Consider the following 15723-nt stretch of genomic DNA (forward strand, 5'->3'; position numbering starts at 1 on the left):
AGTGTGTACTTGGTGGTGCTCAAAGGCTATCATTGCTCATGTAGTACTCCCTTTTACTCACTCACCATCAAATTCACATTACAAACAATGTAAAGAGAGACAAAATCCTGAGTTGTCATCTCCCACAGTATTACCGCGATTGAAAGGCAATTATCTTTTGGCATCTGTGAAGCTAATCTCTGGACACTAGGATGCTGTTGCAATGACCATGACTGTCAGCAGCAACAGCTAAGAACATGAGAAGGTGGTGCCTGTTCCTTCTGCTTTCCAAATCTTGCTTAATACACTGAATTGATGCAATCAACTTCACATCCAGAACCAGCTGCAAAGGAGTGTAAGTGTGAGGGTTTTTTTGTTAACATAAATAATCATTAATTATTATTGTCGTTAAGTACCATAAAGGCAAAGCACAGAATATGGTGATAATATATAACAGGGTGATCTGACTTCATTTGCAGGCAATAGCCAGTCCTTTACCATCACAAAAAATGCCACAGTGAATGGTCTTGTATTTATATAACTTGAGATGTGTACAAGTGTATTCATAGGATAAATTCCTGAAAGTAGAATTGCTTAGTCAATGGGCATGTTGTTTGTAATTTTTCAAAGAAAGCATTTTATTTTATTCATTAGTTCATTTTATGAACAGCTAATACAACATGCACAGGGTAAAAAGATAAAAGGAACAAAAAGGTATTTAGTGGAAAGTAGATTTTCTTCACAATCCATCCAGAGATATTCTATATATATGCAAGCACATAGACACATACATATACATATATACCCACACAAAACATATGTACATATAAATTAATATGTAGAATTTCTCCTCTTTGGGCAGATTTTTATTTTTTTCTGCATTATAGTCTATTGGGACCAGGAGAGTTTTGCGACACATAGAAAGTCCCCGGGCTTCAGTGTACCACCATTGTGTTAGAAACATCCTTTGTTACTGTCTCGTCAACTTTATTGTCCATGTGTGGGTTTCACTATGCCTGTATAGTACTCTGGAGGCAAGGACAGCTGTGGATCATGGTCCTGTACAGTCCTTGGCCTCAGATTTTCTAACAAGATCTATGCTTTGTGTAGGGCCAGCATCATGGAGTTCATCTTCTCTATCACCTCCTTCTCCCCTGTGTTGAATCTCCCGTTTTATGTAGTCCATGTATTCTTTCTTGCTTTACTCCCTTCATTTAATGGAGCATATTTTCCAGCAATTTTCTGAAAAAGCATACGTGGAGGGTAAATTTTTTAGATCCTGGAGTCTGACAATGTTTTTACTCTATCTTTCCACTTGATTGATAAAGTGACTGGATATAGAATTCCAGATTAGGAGTATTTTTTCTTCAGTTTTGAAGGGTTTGCTCCATTGGCTTCTAGTTTTACTTGCTGTTGTTGAAAAATCAGAAGCTCTTCTGATTTTCTGCTATGTGACCAATTTTTTAGTAGGATTTTCTCTTTGTTCCTAGTGAAATTTCTTAATGACATGCCTCTGTGTGAGTCTAATTTCCATCCACTATCTTCAGCATCCAGTAGGCCCCTTTCAGTCTGAAAACCCTGGGTATTCTCTTGAATTATTCATTGCTACTTTCTTCCCCTCTGTTATTTAGATGTTGGATCTCCTGACTGGCTCCACTTTTCTTATCATTTCTCTCCCATTTTTCTTCTTTTGGTCTTTTTGCTCTATTTTCTGGGAAATTTCCCAGCTTTATCTTCCAAAATTTCTACTCAGGGTTTTTTATTTTTTTATTTATTTATTTTTTTACTATTGTTATCATCTTTTAAATTTCTAAGAGCTCTTTTTTTGTTCTTTAAATTTTTTTCATAGCATTCAGGGTGCAGACTTGTCTCATTTTGCTAAGGATATTAATATAGTTTTTTTTTAAAAAGTGTTTTAACTTTCCTACAAGGGCTCTTTCTCTAAGTTGCTTTTCTTCTGTTTGTTTGCTTTGGTCTTTTTTCATCCATGTTAGGGTTTTTCCTCAAATGTCTGGTAATCCTTAGTTGTCTGTTCATGATTTAAAGTGAGAGATTAATTTTCTGGGGAGCTGGAAATGTTCCATATTGTGTTAGGGGTGTGAATTGCACAGATGTGTGCATTTACCAAAATTGGATGTATGCATTTCAATACTATGTATAAAATGCCCAAAAATGCGTATTTAAATAACTAAAAATAAGTGAGGAATGAAAACAGTGGAGGCTCTGAGCAAGTAGGTAGGACTTACCAAGCTAGAGGTTTACCTTTTTTACATCTGGGTGGACCATTTGTTGGTTCAGGATCCGGCCCTCAGTGGAACCTAGCATTCTCCAGCCCCGACACCTTCTTTTACCTTCTTAGTTAATACTGCCCCCCCCCCCCAGAATGTGCTAGGATAAAGAGGGTAGTTACCCAGCACTGTGGAATAGGGAAGGGCTTCAAACTGCTGCTCAAACAGCCTTCACCCATTCCTCTTTATTTCAGCATGATGCCCCTTCACCCCAGCTCCAGTATTACCCAGTACAATGAATTCTTCAACCTTTTGAAAATCCTGCAGTGTAAATTGGTTTCTCTGCTTCTTCATTGCCACTATCCAGTTTCCAATATATTACTGTTCTTGCCTCTTCCTTTCCCAGCTCCAGATGATTTATGTCTTTCAAAAAAAATAAACTTCTTTCTTGTACTTTTTGTAGGGTTTCAAGAGGAGGCACAGTTAGATGTGTATATTCAATCAACTATCTTCACTGGAGAGTCAGGAAATCAGAAATATGCTTTTTAACTCTCTAGCTTCTGCAGTACAGGAAGGCTCCCTATAAGGAGTTTGGAATAGCTGCTAAAAGTACTCCACAAAGTTGTCACATTCTACCCTTTGACCACTCAACATCTATACATACCCTTCTTCCTGTACTTTAATTCCTAAACAACAGTAGCAACCACGGCATGCTTCACGTAACAAAATGCAGTGATCCTTCGTGCAAATGAAAACCTGTTCAGTGTCTCTCTGAAGGGGAAATTTTAAAATGCTCTTCCTTTGTCCTCTCTCTGAGTAATGTTCATTCTTTTAGTTCAGGAATAATCTCTCCTGGATATTCTGTAGCCTAAAAACTATAAATTCTAAGATTAACCATTACCAACACATGAAGTAGTAAGGATGAAGGGGTACTGATTATTATGTATAATTTGCATGTGTTAGGAAGAAAATAGGGGTGGCTGCTATAGTCCTTGTTTCTGAAACTGGTCATGAGGCTGCAGGTAGTATTTATACTTTCCTTCCTTTGTGCCAGCTCAGCTATTTGGGGTTCGTTTTGTCTGTCTGTTCCACTAGTGGCAAGGCTAGGTGTTTTGGACTGCCAACAAGGAAATTTTAGATGGGTCCTCCCTTATCGTTTGCTGTTTTCAAAATGCAAATCTCTGGCCTTCTGGAATTGCAGGGAGCTAGATATTATTGATTTCTATGAGAGGAGAAAAGCAAACAGGGATCATGTGCTGCACTTTCTATGTAGACAACATCTCAGCCAGACAGCTGAGCACTTCTAGCAAGTTAAGCAAAAATGATTAATTTACCAATGGAAGGAAGATGGACTTGCCTTGAATTGAAGGCTAACAAGTATCAAGATTGCTGTTGTTCATCATCCAAATGGTGAAGCCTGACCTTGTGTTTAAGAAAACCACCAGTTTCGGTGTAGAGGTGGTCAGCAGGGGCAAAAGCAAGGAAAATTGAGGTAGTCCTCAAAAAGCAGTTTTGGAAGGGTAGTAAAATTTATTTTAGTGCCTTCCTTTCTCCCTCATCAGCCTGAGCTTTTTCTTCTGTACCTGGCCTGTATTGCATTTGTTCCAATCTCTGCTGAAATATTAACGGTTTATAATATGTCATCTGATAAAGGATTGTTATAACTGCTTCAAAAGACATTTTTATTTCAATAGAGTATTCATCAAAATCAGAAAGGTTTTGAAATTAAAGAGTAGAACTTTACTGATAAAGTAACAGATGATGGCATTAATCTGCCCCACCCCCACCTGATTTTGAGCAGAAGGTTCCACTAGCCTATAACATTGTTCAACTGAATTGATCTGTAATATAGATTATAATTAGTGCTAGGGACAGGGTTATATCCGTGTCCCCTGACATCTGGCCCACATTCAGACTATTGTCATTGAGCTCAAAAATGGTTTTATTAATTTATAGTTCCATTATTATCCAGCTCAGAATGTGTGGGTAGTGGTTAGCTTGGATGTTTAGGACATAGAGCTCTAGATTGTCAACAAAGGTTATACCTCAGACTATCCAATCATCTTCCAAATTCATACCTGGTCTCTAGGAACATTGGCTTGGCAACCAATTGTAATGTTACCAGGTCCCACTCATCTGGCGATATAAGAACACTTCTTGGTGCTGTTTTCACACTGGGAAACTTACGCAAGGTTGAGTTGAGAAACCGGTGCATTTAGGGTTTGAAGTAGCTCGCATTAAATTGGGGACTTTCCAGGCAAGAAAAAATCAAGTATTAAGTCATACCCTGGACATTGGGGCCCAGAGAAGGGAGTGGTAAACCATAAAAGGATTATTTTAGGTTTGCTTTAGGGGAAGATTTTGGTGCTCCTTGGAGAACTAAAATAATAGACACATAAACCTCTGCCTTCAGTGAGTCAAAGGATGCTGCCAGCCCTTAGATTCAGTACCTGCTAATTTGGAGTTCATGATCTTTTGACTCTGCCTTTGTGCTTTCTATGAGAATAAGATTTATTAAACAATTGACTAGAAGGAGTTTTCAGAGGAAATAATGAAACCATTTTAGAGAATAAACTCTTCACAAGCTAATTAAAATGAATGCTGTTTACCTGTTAATTAATTATAGGAAGGACCTAGAAGGCCCTTCCCTTGAGATATTTTATTAGTTTTAAATGTAGTTACTCTAACCGCTCACAGTTAATTATGCTACACTTATGTGGCTGAGTTTATAATTCATACCTGCCTCTTTCCCCAACAAACAGTTCAAAAAGTGGAATTTTACTAGAAGCAGTGAAATGAGACCGTGTGCCACAGACTGAAGAAAACATTGATCCTTGCTCAGGAAGAAAGGGGCTGGTGGCGACAGTAAAAAGCTTTCAGTAGGAAGGAAGCAAATGACTTAGGTAAAGTATTTGGATGGTCTGTCAAATAACAAACCAGAGGAAATTGTGGGGTGGGTCAGGAAAAAGGCTAACTGAAAAGACCTTCATAGCGATGTCAACAACCCGATAGGAGTGAGTGTACTTGTGGGTTTGGGTTGCCATAAGCTGAATGTCTGATGAATGTGAGAAAATGGACAGTTTATGAATTTGAAAGTCCAGGGAAATCCATGCTCTTGAAAGGGTCTTGTCATTTTGTAATCATTAAACCTTGCAGGGAAGGTTGGCCTCAGAGAAACTGACCACAGAGTAGGTTCACTCTGAAACCTGCCATGAGAATGGAGACACGTTAACATTAGCCTAGCTGCCTGATGGGGTGGGGACCCTGTTTACCTGCATAGTGAGATGGAGCCCTGTTTTACTGTATAACAATTCCCCCAGTAAATACTCCCTGTTATCATGGTCTGAGAGACATTCCCTGCAATTAAAAGAAAAATTTGCTTTGGTTCAACTTGAAAGTTAACACCTTTAAATTGGTTTTATTATAAGAAGTAAAATCAAAACAAAACAAAAACCATTGTAATTGCTGTGTCTGTCTAGGCGGATACTCTGCTCGTAGTACACGTGCATATAAGTTCAGCACCAAACCCTGTGCCAAGGAGGCGGGACAGAGAAGAGACTGCTGGAAACCAGGGCACTTGCTTGTTAAAAAGTTTACTCAAGAAATAAGTTCAATTAAACAAATCAGGGAAAGGGGAAGTGGAAAAGAATTCCTTCTGTTTTTGCTCACTTTTTGGGTCTAGGAACCTGTACTCATTTTTGTTAGGGAAACAACTATTGATAATACTGGAAATTAACTGTGTTCATTGCATTTAAAAAATATTTCAAATGTGTGATTTTTCCATTTGAGATGCTTTATTTTTGCCCTGAAGTTTTGTTTATACCAGCTAGGTTGTTTTGTTGTTCACAAAAGTCTCTCTGCCCGCTAGACTGGAAGCTCCTTAGGGGTAAATTTCGATCTTCTCAACCCTCAAGTTGCTTTGCTTTTTCCCTTCCCTGTAAATCAACCACAGATATCTTTGGACAGTGCTTTGATGCTGCCAATTCTGGAGGCATTGTTTGGTATTAGAAATCGCTGGAAGGTAGCCAATTTCCCAAAGAGCAAAAAGTAAGCCAGCATCTGAAATTGTCAGTTAGACGTTTTTCTGGTCACACCAGAACTCTTGAACCCTTTGCAAGGAATTGTAAGGAAGATGCAAGGTAACCAAGTCTTTAGGGGTGAATGCCAAGGTGCAGATGCAAAGAAGGCCCTCTGTTTGCTGCCCCCCACCACTGCCTGTGACATCTGCTAACAAATGCCACAGACCTGGAAATCAGTACCCCCATGAGCTGTGGGTTTTGGAAAACACTCTAGTAACACAGCTATCTCTAGAACATTGAGGAAATAAATACATTTCAAAAACACTCCGTGAATAAATACAATCATGCACTCTTTTGACTACTTAAATTGTTTTCAACTTGGAAATAGAGACAACGGATGCCAATGGGGGAAATTGTACCCAGTGTTCCGAAACCCCGTAGATAAGATCAGGTACAAATCTGAAGGGTTTGAATGGCTTTCGGGACCTCCAGCTGATGATCCTGGAGGAAGGCAATGCCATCTGGAAGCCCAAAGACAATTCTATCAGGCAAATAGAATGGTTAGAGTTAATTATAGCAGTAAATAGAGTTCAGAGCACCTGACTCGTAGGAGCCATGCTGAATGGTACTTCCTGTCTCTCACATAACCAGGTGAACCTGGTCATGTGACTGTTTCATTTGTCATTATAGCAATTTGATTTTCTCCCTCTGTAGCTCAAATGACTGTTTAAATTGCAATATTGGAGAACTGATGAAGTCAGCAAGCTCTTTCAGTATTTCCTCTATAATTTCCCTTGGCTGTGAAGCTCCTTGTTCCCCAATACCAGCACCTTATTATCTGGGCAAGCCCCTCACAGTTGCTCCAAGTTTGGGCCCTTCAGCCTTGTTCTTTCTCTGCTGCCTTATGAGTTGTCTGGGAGTGCTGTTCACATGATACTCCCCACAACAGGAAACTACGGAATATCTTGCTTATTGCAGTGGTTTTCTAAGTGTGGCCCCCGAACCTGCAACATCAGAATCACCTGGGAACTTCCTGGAAATGCAAATTCTTGCTCCTCACCTCAGGAACACTGATTCAGAAACTCTGAAGGTGGGCCGCAGCCATCTGTGGTTTAACAAGCCCTCCAGGTGATTCTGACTCATGCTAAAGGTTGAGAACCACTAGCCTGTTGGATCAAGTGGAAGCTCTTTTTCTGTTCTTTAAGGCTCAGTCATCTGCTCTGGCCTGTGGGTTCCGTTCTGTTGGTACTTATTAAACACCAATTCTGTGCTGGGGATTTACATTTGCACTCTGGCTAGCCTGAATCCTAATTTGTTATGCTTTGTATTGCTCAGTAAGTTTTTTATTTATTGACAATACGATGTTCCATAGATATGAAAGAATATCCCATATGAACGAGACTTATTCTTTCATATACCAAAATGTTAAAAAACTGCTAAAGATTTTTGCATTCCTGTACGAATTATCCTTAGCTAGGTAACAAATAACCCCCAAAACTAGAGGCTTAAAACAACAAATATTTATTATCATAGTTTCTGTAGGTCAGGAATCTGAGTGCTATTTAGCGGAGCACCTCCGTCTTCTCAAGGTCTCTTACAAGGCCCCAGTCAGGGTGTCATTGGTGCTGTTGACTCATCTGATTTCATGCTTACTCACTGGTTGTTGGCAAGGTTCCTTGTGGGTTGTTGGCCTTAGGGCCTCAGTTCCTCACTGGATATTGATCACAGGCCTCTCTCAGTTCCTTGCCTCATGAACCTCTCTACAGGCCACTCACATCATGGCAGCAGGCTTCCCTCAGAGCGAGCAAACAAGAGAGAGCTAGACTGGGTAAGCAATTATGTACCATGGTTTATTTAACCATTCAACTCCCTACTGTTGATAGTACTTGGGGATATTTCTAGCTTTTTGCCATTAAAAATAATGCCACAATGGAAAAAAAAATTGAGTGAGCAAACAGGACGGAGGTCACAGTCTCTCTGCACCCTCATCTTGGATGTGACATCCCATCATCTTTGCTGGGTCCTAACTTCTCACTTTCTGATCCACAGCTTCTCTAAACACTAGGGTGAGGGGTGCCCAAAGGAACCACTCAACACTCACCTACCACACTTTGCTTGATGCACACCCATGGGTTCATTATAGCCAATTTTTCATTTGGATAGTGAATTGTGGTAAACATTTTCGCCAGATTTTATAAGCGTATTTAGATTGCTAGAATTCAGATGGCAAGGGGCACACCCACTTGTGGAATCCTCCCCTAATCCTAGGCACTTCTGCATCCTCATATGCCTATCATCCTATGGGTTCAACCTTAAAGTGGCAGATTGGAGATAAGAATTGAAGTTTTCTGATTATTCACCTAATGCTCTTTTCATAGCAATACATTGATTACTAGCTATGATTCAAGTTGCAAAATTATTCTTCATTAAAAAATAATTTATCATATATTATAGCTTGTACTCCACTATATATTTTAAATTAATTAGGGTCCAGCTAGTAAAAACGTCACATATTCAACATTCCAGGAAAAAGGAAGAAAGGAAATTAAAATAACTTGAGGAAGAGTTAGGCACTCAGTAGGTGTCATTACAGTTAACCTCATATTATTTCCATTTCACAGATGATAAAACCAAATATCATTTTGATAAGTAGGCTAGCCTGGGGTTTCCCAGCTACTAAACAGTGAAATGGATTTGAAGCTGGGTATGTCTCATTCTAAAGCCTGTGCTCTTCCTAGTGGATCAAATGCTATTTTACTGACTGTAATCTGTAAAGCACTTGATAAATGTAAATTATTAAATTACCTAAAATATTCCATTTAATTGACTTCATCAACCTCAGAAGCATAGTGATATCTATATCTAATAAAGATCATTCCTGCTACCTTTAAAACAGATCCATCATTTTTAACTGCAGACAGCTGCTTCTGGTTAGACAATTTTCAAAGTTAGACCATGAAACATTACAAGGCAAGACATTTGAAACTTTCTCCAGTTCTTGTTCCTGAGTCAAATGTATAATTTCTTGACCACATAAGATTTGTACAGTCTGTACACTTGGGTTAGTTAACTAGTGGCTTGGAAAAAAGGAGAAGTGTGAATTCAGAAAAGCAGCTGCTTCTGAGTGGAATGATATCAGACAGTCTCAGAATAAACTTGATCCAAGATTGTGTATTCTCCTGTGAATTGGTTGGTACTTCTTGAAACTTCCTCACTTTGCAGTGATTGTATTAAATCACCTTTCTATTTTTGTAAGATTAGGCTATCAGTGGTTTTAAACCCATTTGTAGAAACCAGCCTCTTTTTCAAATGGAATCTTTTGTGAAGCATTAATATGTAAATCAGATAAGATAAAAAATGGTGAGGTCTGGAATGGGAGCCCAGAGGCACATCAGCTCTCCTCCAGCTTGGGCCTAAAAAGGAGGATTGCCAAGACCCTCTGCAGAATGCCCACGTAAGGCCTCCAAGGTCCCTTACAAGTCGAAAATTCTTTGAACCAATGGCTCTGTTGAGTATGTGTTGGTTATCTTATTGCCATGAAAATCAGTTGTATTCAACAAGGGGGAAATAACAATAACTGTCTTTCTCTGGGAACAGCTGGTCTGGAAATTGGAACACTTTAGTTCTAATCCCAGCTCTGCCACTATTTAGGTTTGTTACCTTGGATGCTGTTGCCCATCTATAAAATGAGGATAAAACATTCTCTACCTACTCTATTTTAAAATACATTTTCTTGTGAGATTAAAAATTCCGTTTGACAAAAATAAAGTTAGAGTACAATTGTGAAGTATTGCTTTCAGGAAGGTATATGACAAGAGGTATGGATATTGACTTTTTATCCCAAAGTCACTGCTGTACAGTTCCTACTTCTGTTTATAATTATAATAAAATTAAAAGCTTGAAATATAAGTTCTACTAGTGCCTGGAATAGGATAAGTATTCATTTTCATTTGAGCATAGTTATAAGACTTTTTCAGATGAAAGTGACAGAATTCCTTTCTTTAAAAAAAAACTTGGTTTTTACAGAGTTGACATAGTTTATCAAATTAATATATGATCCTTATGAAACATAGAAACCAAAAAAAAAAAAATCCCCCTATTTAGGCCTACAACAAATGACATTTGTTGAAGGTCTTTCAAGACATTCAATATGCATGTAAGATAAGAAAGATAGTAAGTAGGTAGATACGTAAATATAGGTAGAGTGAAAAAGAGACTGATTGGTAGACAGAGATGGGAACCATACTCTACATGCCATTTTAAAACAAACAAACAAACAAAAAATAGCTTTGTACTTTAACGGAGTTAAAGGAAATTGAAGTGAAACTGTAAGAATTGCTGAACTTTAGACAAATGTTTCTTCACTATGAAAGTTATTAGTTCCTAAATTTTTTTTAAATTATGAAAACCACTGAGAGATTGGAATCATTATGTGAAAGATTTTTTAAAAAGTTCTCTTCTAGATTATATCTATGGATGCAAGATGAGTAAATTAGCACATTTATTCTTCCACTGTACTCTTGATTTTTGTGTTATCACTTACATTCTGTTCTGTAACCATAATTTCCAGTTATTTAACCTTAGTTTTGTATTTAAGTGAATTAAAATTTCTTCATTAATCCTTTTATAATGGCTTCCATATTCCCTATTCCTTTATTATTTTGATTTGATTTTTGCTTGTTGAGTTGCATCATCCAATTTTCTTTCCAAGCTTGATAAGTCATGTCCCATTTCTTTATATCTGAGGGATATCTGCCTGGTATAATCATTTTTTAATAAAGTTTGGCTGAATATAAAAAAATGCCTTTATCCCAACACAGATACACATAAAAGATTCTAGTAAGTTGGAAGTTTATTGCTTTCTCACATGATAGAAGTACAAAGCTAACATGATGGCTCCATCAGGGACTCATGATCTTTCCAGCTCCTTGCTCTACCATTTCTTAGAGTATGGTCCTTGTCCTCATGGTCCATCATATTCAGATTTCAGGCAGCAGAATGAAAGAAGGAGTCAAGGATAGGCCCCTACCTTTAAGGAGATTTCTCTGAAGTGGTACACAACATGTCTACTTATATTTTACTAGACAAAATTTAATTACATGACTGTGGGATATAGCCTTTTAGCTGATGGCAATTGTCTAGCTCAAAATCTGGGTTCTTAGTGTTAAGAAGGAAGGAAATCAATATAGAGAGATAACAAGCAACTTCTGCCTGCTGTACCTGGATGTAGAGTTTGGGGTTATGCTTTCATGTTCTCAAAACTGTGTAGTCATGCACCATTATCTTCAAGCGTTTGAATATCACTTTGGCGATGTCTGAAATCAACCTAATTCTTTCCTCTTTGTAAGTAATCTGCCTTTTCTGCTTGGATTCCCATATGATTAGTTCTTTATCCTGGAAGGTGAATGATTTCAGTAAGATATTTTCTTGGTTTATCTTTCTATATCATTTTTTCCAAATATATGATATATCAATTTGATCTGCAGATTAAAGCCTTTATTTAAGGAAACATTTCTTCCATTATATTTTTAAATATTATTTCTATTACATTTCTATTTTTCAAGAAGGTGAATCTCCTTTGTACACCTTCTCTATAAAATTTTTATATTTTTGTTTTTTTAATATGTCTTTCTAGGCTGTTCCTGATGTCTTAACATGCTTTTACCACACTTTCCCCCATTCTTGATTGTTTCTAACATAGCATTCATTTCTGAGATGTTTTTATTTTCTCTTTTTATTTCTTTCTCTACCAATCTGCTTTTATCTTCTTCTGTTGTATTTTTTAAAACCCCTGTAATATTCTTTGAGACCTATTTTTAGAACAATCATTTATGTTTAATACATTTTGTCCTTCTGATTATGTATTTGTTTTTTGATTAGTTTATTTTAAATAATGTAATAAACACCTGAAAATCTAACATGAAAACTAATTCCTTGAAAATAATCTATATCTAACTATGTGCCTTCCGCACTGCATCAGAATGCCTCTCCACATCCAAAGTAACCATTGTCCTGAGTCCTACATTCATCATTTGTTTGATTTATTTTTATATTGTGATATTGTGTCAATAAGAATTCCTTAAAATGATTATATATGTAATATAATCACATATAATATAGTAAATATTCTTTATGCTGATTGTTTATAACTTTATAAATAGGGTACCATGTTGTACGTAAGGGACTCACTTTTTAACTTATGTTGTATTGCTATTATCCATCCATTTATAGTGTGTCATTGCAGTTCATCTGTTTTAGTTATTGTATAATATTCCATGGTGTGACTATGTCACAATTCATTTATCTCCTTTCCTGTTCATGGGCATTTGAATTATTTCCAGATTATTGTTATGTGCATGATGTTTCAATGAACTTTCTTCCACATGTATCTTGTTGTACAGGTCCAAGATTTTCTTTGGGGTTCATGCCTAGAAGTTGAATTGTTGAGTGGTAGAGTATGTCTAAAACAGAATTCTTTATGTAACCCACAAAACCGACCTCCTCTCTTCCTCCCTATTTCTGTTAGTAATATCCCAATCAACAGCTCCCTTCACTCCTAATCCTCCTTTTTTCCCTATATCCAATTGATTGCCAAGCCTGGAAGGATATTACCCATCTCTCCTGTTCAATCTTCATTAATTCTCCCCCAGAGTTCCTATTCTTAAACATCATTGTTAATAAATTCTAATCACATAATTTCTCTATGAGATTAAGTGGATCTATAATCCAGTATTCAAAGCTTTCTACAGTAAGGCTCCAGTCTACCTTTTCAGCCTTAATGTCTCTCTATTTTTGAAGTGGAGAATGTTAGAGTGCAAACGGAACTTAGAGATCATCTGGTCAGACCCATTTACCTACAAATAAGGAAACAGAGGCCCAGAGAGGAAAAAGGATTTTATCAAGGCCACACATGATCTGTTTGAAAAATTTCGTGGCTATTACAGGCTCTTCAGGAAGAAGGCAAAAAGAAGCTAGTGATCTTCCATCTTGAATTAAGGACAGTGGAGTGGAATAATTGTAGGCAGGGAAAATGAACATGATTATATTACACTGAGAAAAATATTGAGATTGTTGAGCAGGTAGAAAAGAACCATAAAGAATGGACTCTTCTGTTACTATGTTGAGTATAACAATTATCACTATATATATATATATATATATATATATATATATATATATATATATATATATATATATATATACACACACACACACACACACACATTTATTTATTTTGAATGTAGTTAAGCTCTTTAGTTTTTTACGGAGACAAAGTTGGTCAAAATTTTTTTAATGTCTGAAACTTTGCATACCTTTATGTGTGATGAAAATGTCAACAAATGTTTCTCATAATCTTTCTGATTTTCCCATCTACTCATCGTAACTGGAACTTTTAAAATTCCTGCTCATACAGTTCCTGCAGAGAGCATGACTGAGGGATAATAGGGCGTCAGACTTTTGCTAACACATTATTTATTTTAATGAAAGTTTTAAAATTGATTTATAATGTTTCAAGTATACAGCAAAGTGATTCAGTTATACATATATATTGCACTATGTTAAGGTATAATTGTTGTTTGGGATTGAAAGAATGAAACCGTGTTCTTACAGATAGTCATTGTGCCTGAGAGTCATGTCTTTCAAAGAAGTAACCAGAAAGAGGAGGTAGAGGTGCCCTAGATGGGTGGTTTAGGTTGTAAGGTTGAAATTTAATTCTCTCTTTCCCTCTCTCCAACCCACCCCTTCTTTCTCTTGCTTCATCTGTCAGTCTTGCTTGTGAAATAATAATAACTACTAAATACTTTCCATCTGCTAACTGCTTTACCTAGCTTATCTCATTCAATTCCCACATCAACTTTGTGATTATTTTACTTTACTATTATTATCTTCATTTTACAGAAGAGGACACTAAGCAAAGAGAGAATATAGGACATATAACTAAAAAATAAGCAGTGGGTTATAAAATGTCACTCTTCGTCTTTAGACAATTTGAGGAATAGGAAACAAGAACACAAATGTTTATGCCTAAAAATTTTACTGTCTTTATTTGGGGATAAAGTGTAGACATTGCAGATGCCTTATGAAATGGGACAGGTCTTGAGTACCTTGGGATTGAGTTTATGTTAGAATGTTTCAAAATTTATAATGTATAAGTCTTTTAAATTTTCTTCTTTGTGTTTATTTCCCTTTTGGCCTCCCTTGGTAGTTAATAAACCTGTCCATTTTGTGCCAAGAGATTGTTTAGATTGTTTAGTTTGTTCACCTTGAGTCAGAGCGCTTAAGAGGCAGCAGAATGCTCATGGAGGAAGAGAACTTCTTGACAAGAAAAAAAAAATGTGATAGTCATCGAGATAGTCCCCCTACTATTTGAAGAGCTTTCCTGTCTCTTCTGGAAAGTTCCCTCCCATCCAGTGCTAAACATAGAATTTTAGACAGGTTCTAACCAGAAAAAAAACTGTTGGCCTTTTGGAAATAGAATGGTTCATGATAAAAAGCAAGTAGGAAGGGTTATGGGAAAAGATGAAAGCAAAGGGTTGTCATCTTTTAACTGTCAATCAGTTAAAATTGGTAAATATTTATTGTAAGTCCACTGTATGCTAATCTAATCTAGATATGATCCTTGCCTGCAAAATCAAACATCAAACATAAAAGGGTAAATATGCACATGAGTGGAATTGAAAAACAAGATGAAAATACAAGGCCTGTCGTAAAACACGCCCAATGAGGGGAACAGACAGTAAACAGGTTCTGTAAGTGTGACAAGGAAGGAGAACTCACTGGCTGGGTGATCTTCCACTTGAGCTAGATATTCAAAGAATTGTTATTGTTGGACAAGTGGAAAGGAAGGAGAAATGTCAGGAGTGGAGGTGAGGTATCAGGAATATGTAAGAAATTTAAGAAGGGCATTGAGCAGACCTTTCTGGCTTGAATTAAGAGTTTCTTTAAGGGACTGATAGGAGATAAGGCCTGATGGAAGGCTTTGAATTCCAGAATGAGGAGATTGACTTTATCTTCTAGAAAATGAGATACTCTCAAAGTTGTTTGAGACGAGCAGTGAGACAATGAAAGTTACTTTTTAGGATGGCTGGTCAGTAGGGAGACAAGGACATTGTGGCAGAAAAACCTCAACATTTCAATGGTAAATGAGTCTTCAGGAGACTTTTGATTGTGTCAAGTGTTTAGAAAATACTGAATTCTTTTTTTCTTATGCTAACTGCTGAGAGAAAGGAAGGAATAGAGCAGGCAGAATTTTATCTAAAGCAGAAAACAGTTAACTTGCTAGCATTTACTTGCATTGCTGACATTTTGGGGACAACTGTGGCAGAGGCCACACTTCCTGGAAAAAGTGGAAATTCTTAGTCCATAGATTGAATGTGGGAAGATAGAGGACCTTCAAAATTGGAGACAAATAAAGTCCTCAAAGGTCAGCGTGATGTTTCTTCCTTTTTTAAAATGTTTCTGCTTAAAAAATTTTTCTGTTTGTTTCTTTAAAAATC

At 36.9% G+C, this 15723-nt stretch overlaps 1 long non-coding RNA gene across 14 annotated transcripts in view; it reads left to right on the plus strand.

The window, feature by feature from the left end:
• LOC105092355 (uncharacterized) overlaps positions 1-15723 on the plus strand; it is a 286171-nt gene that overhangs the window by 53259 nt on the left and 217189 nt on the right. For 6 of the 14 annotated variants that reach the window (XR_010384184.1, XR_010384181.1, XR_010384177.1 and 3 more), the window contains exon 1: positions 7284-8054. The exons of 3 other annotated variants lie outside the window; for them this stretch is intronic. This is a non-coding gene — a long non-coding RNA (uncharacterized LOC105092355). Of the gene's footprint in view, positions 1-7282; positions 8055-15723 lie in introns of those variants that run through there. 5 more of the 14 variants (XR_010384186.1, XR_010384178.1, XR_010384183.1 and 2 more) reach the window with 2 other exon arrangements.

This window comes from Camelus dromedarius, chromosome 15 (genome assembly GCF_036321535.1).
Source record: "Camelus dromedarius isolate mCamDro1 chromosome 15, mCamDro1.pat, whole genome shotgun sequence".
Classification (NCBI taxonomy): Eukaryota; Metazoa; Chordata; class Mammalia; order Artiodactyla; family Camelidae; genus Camelus; species Camelus dromedarius.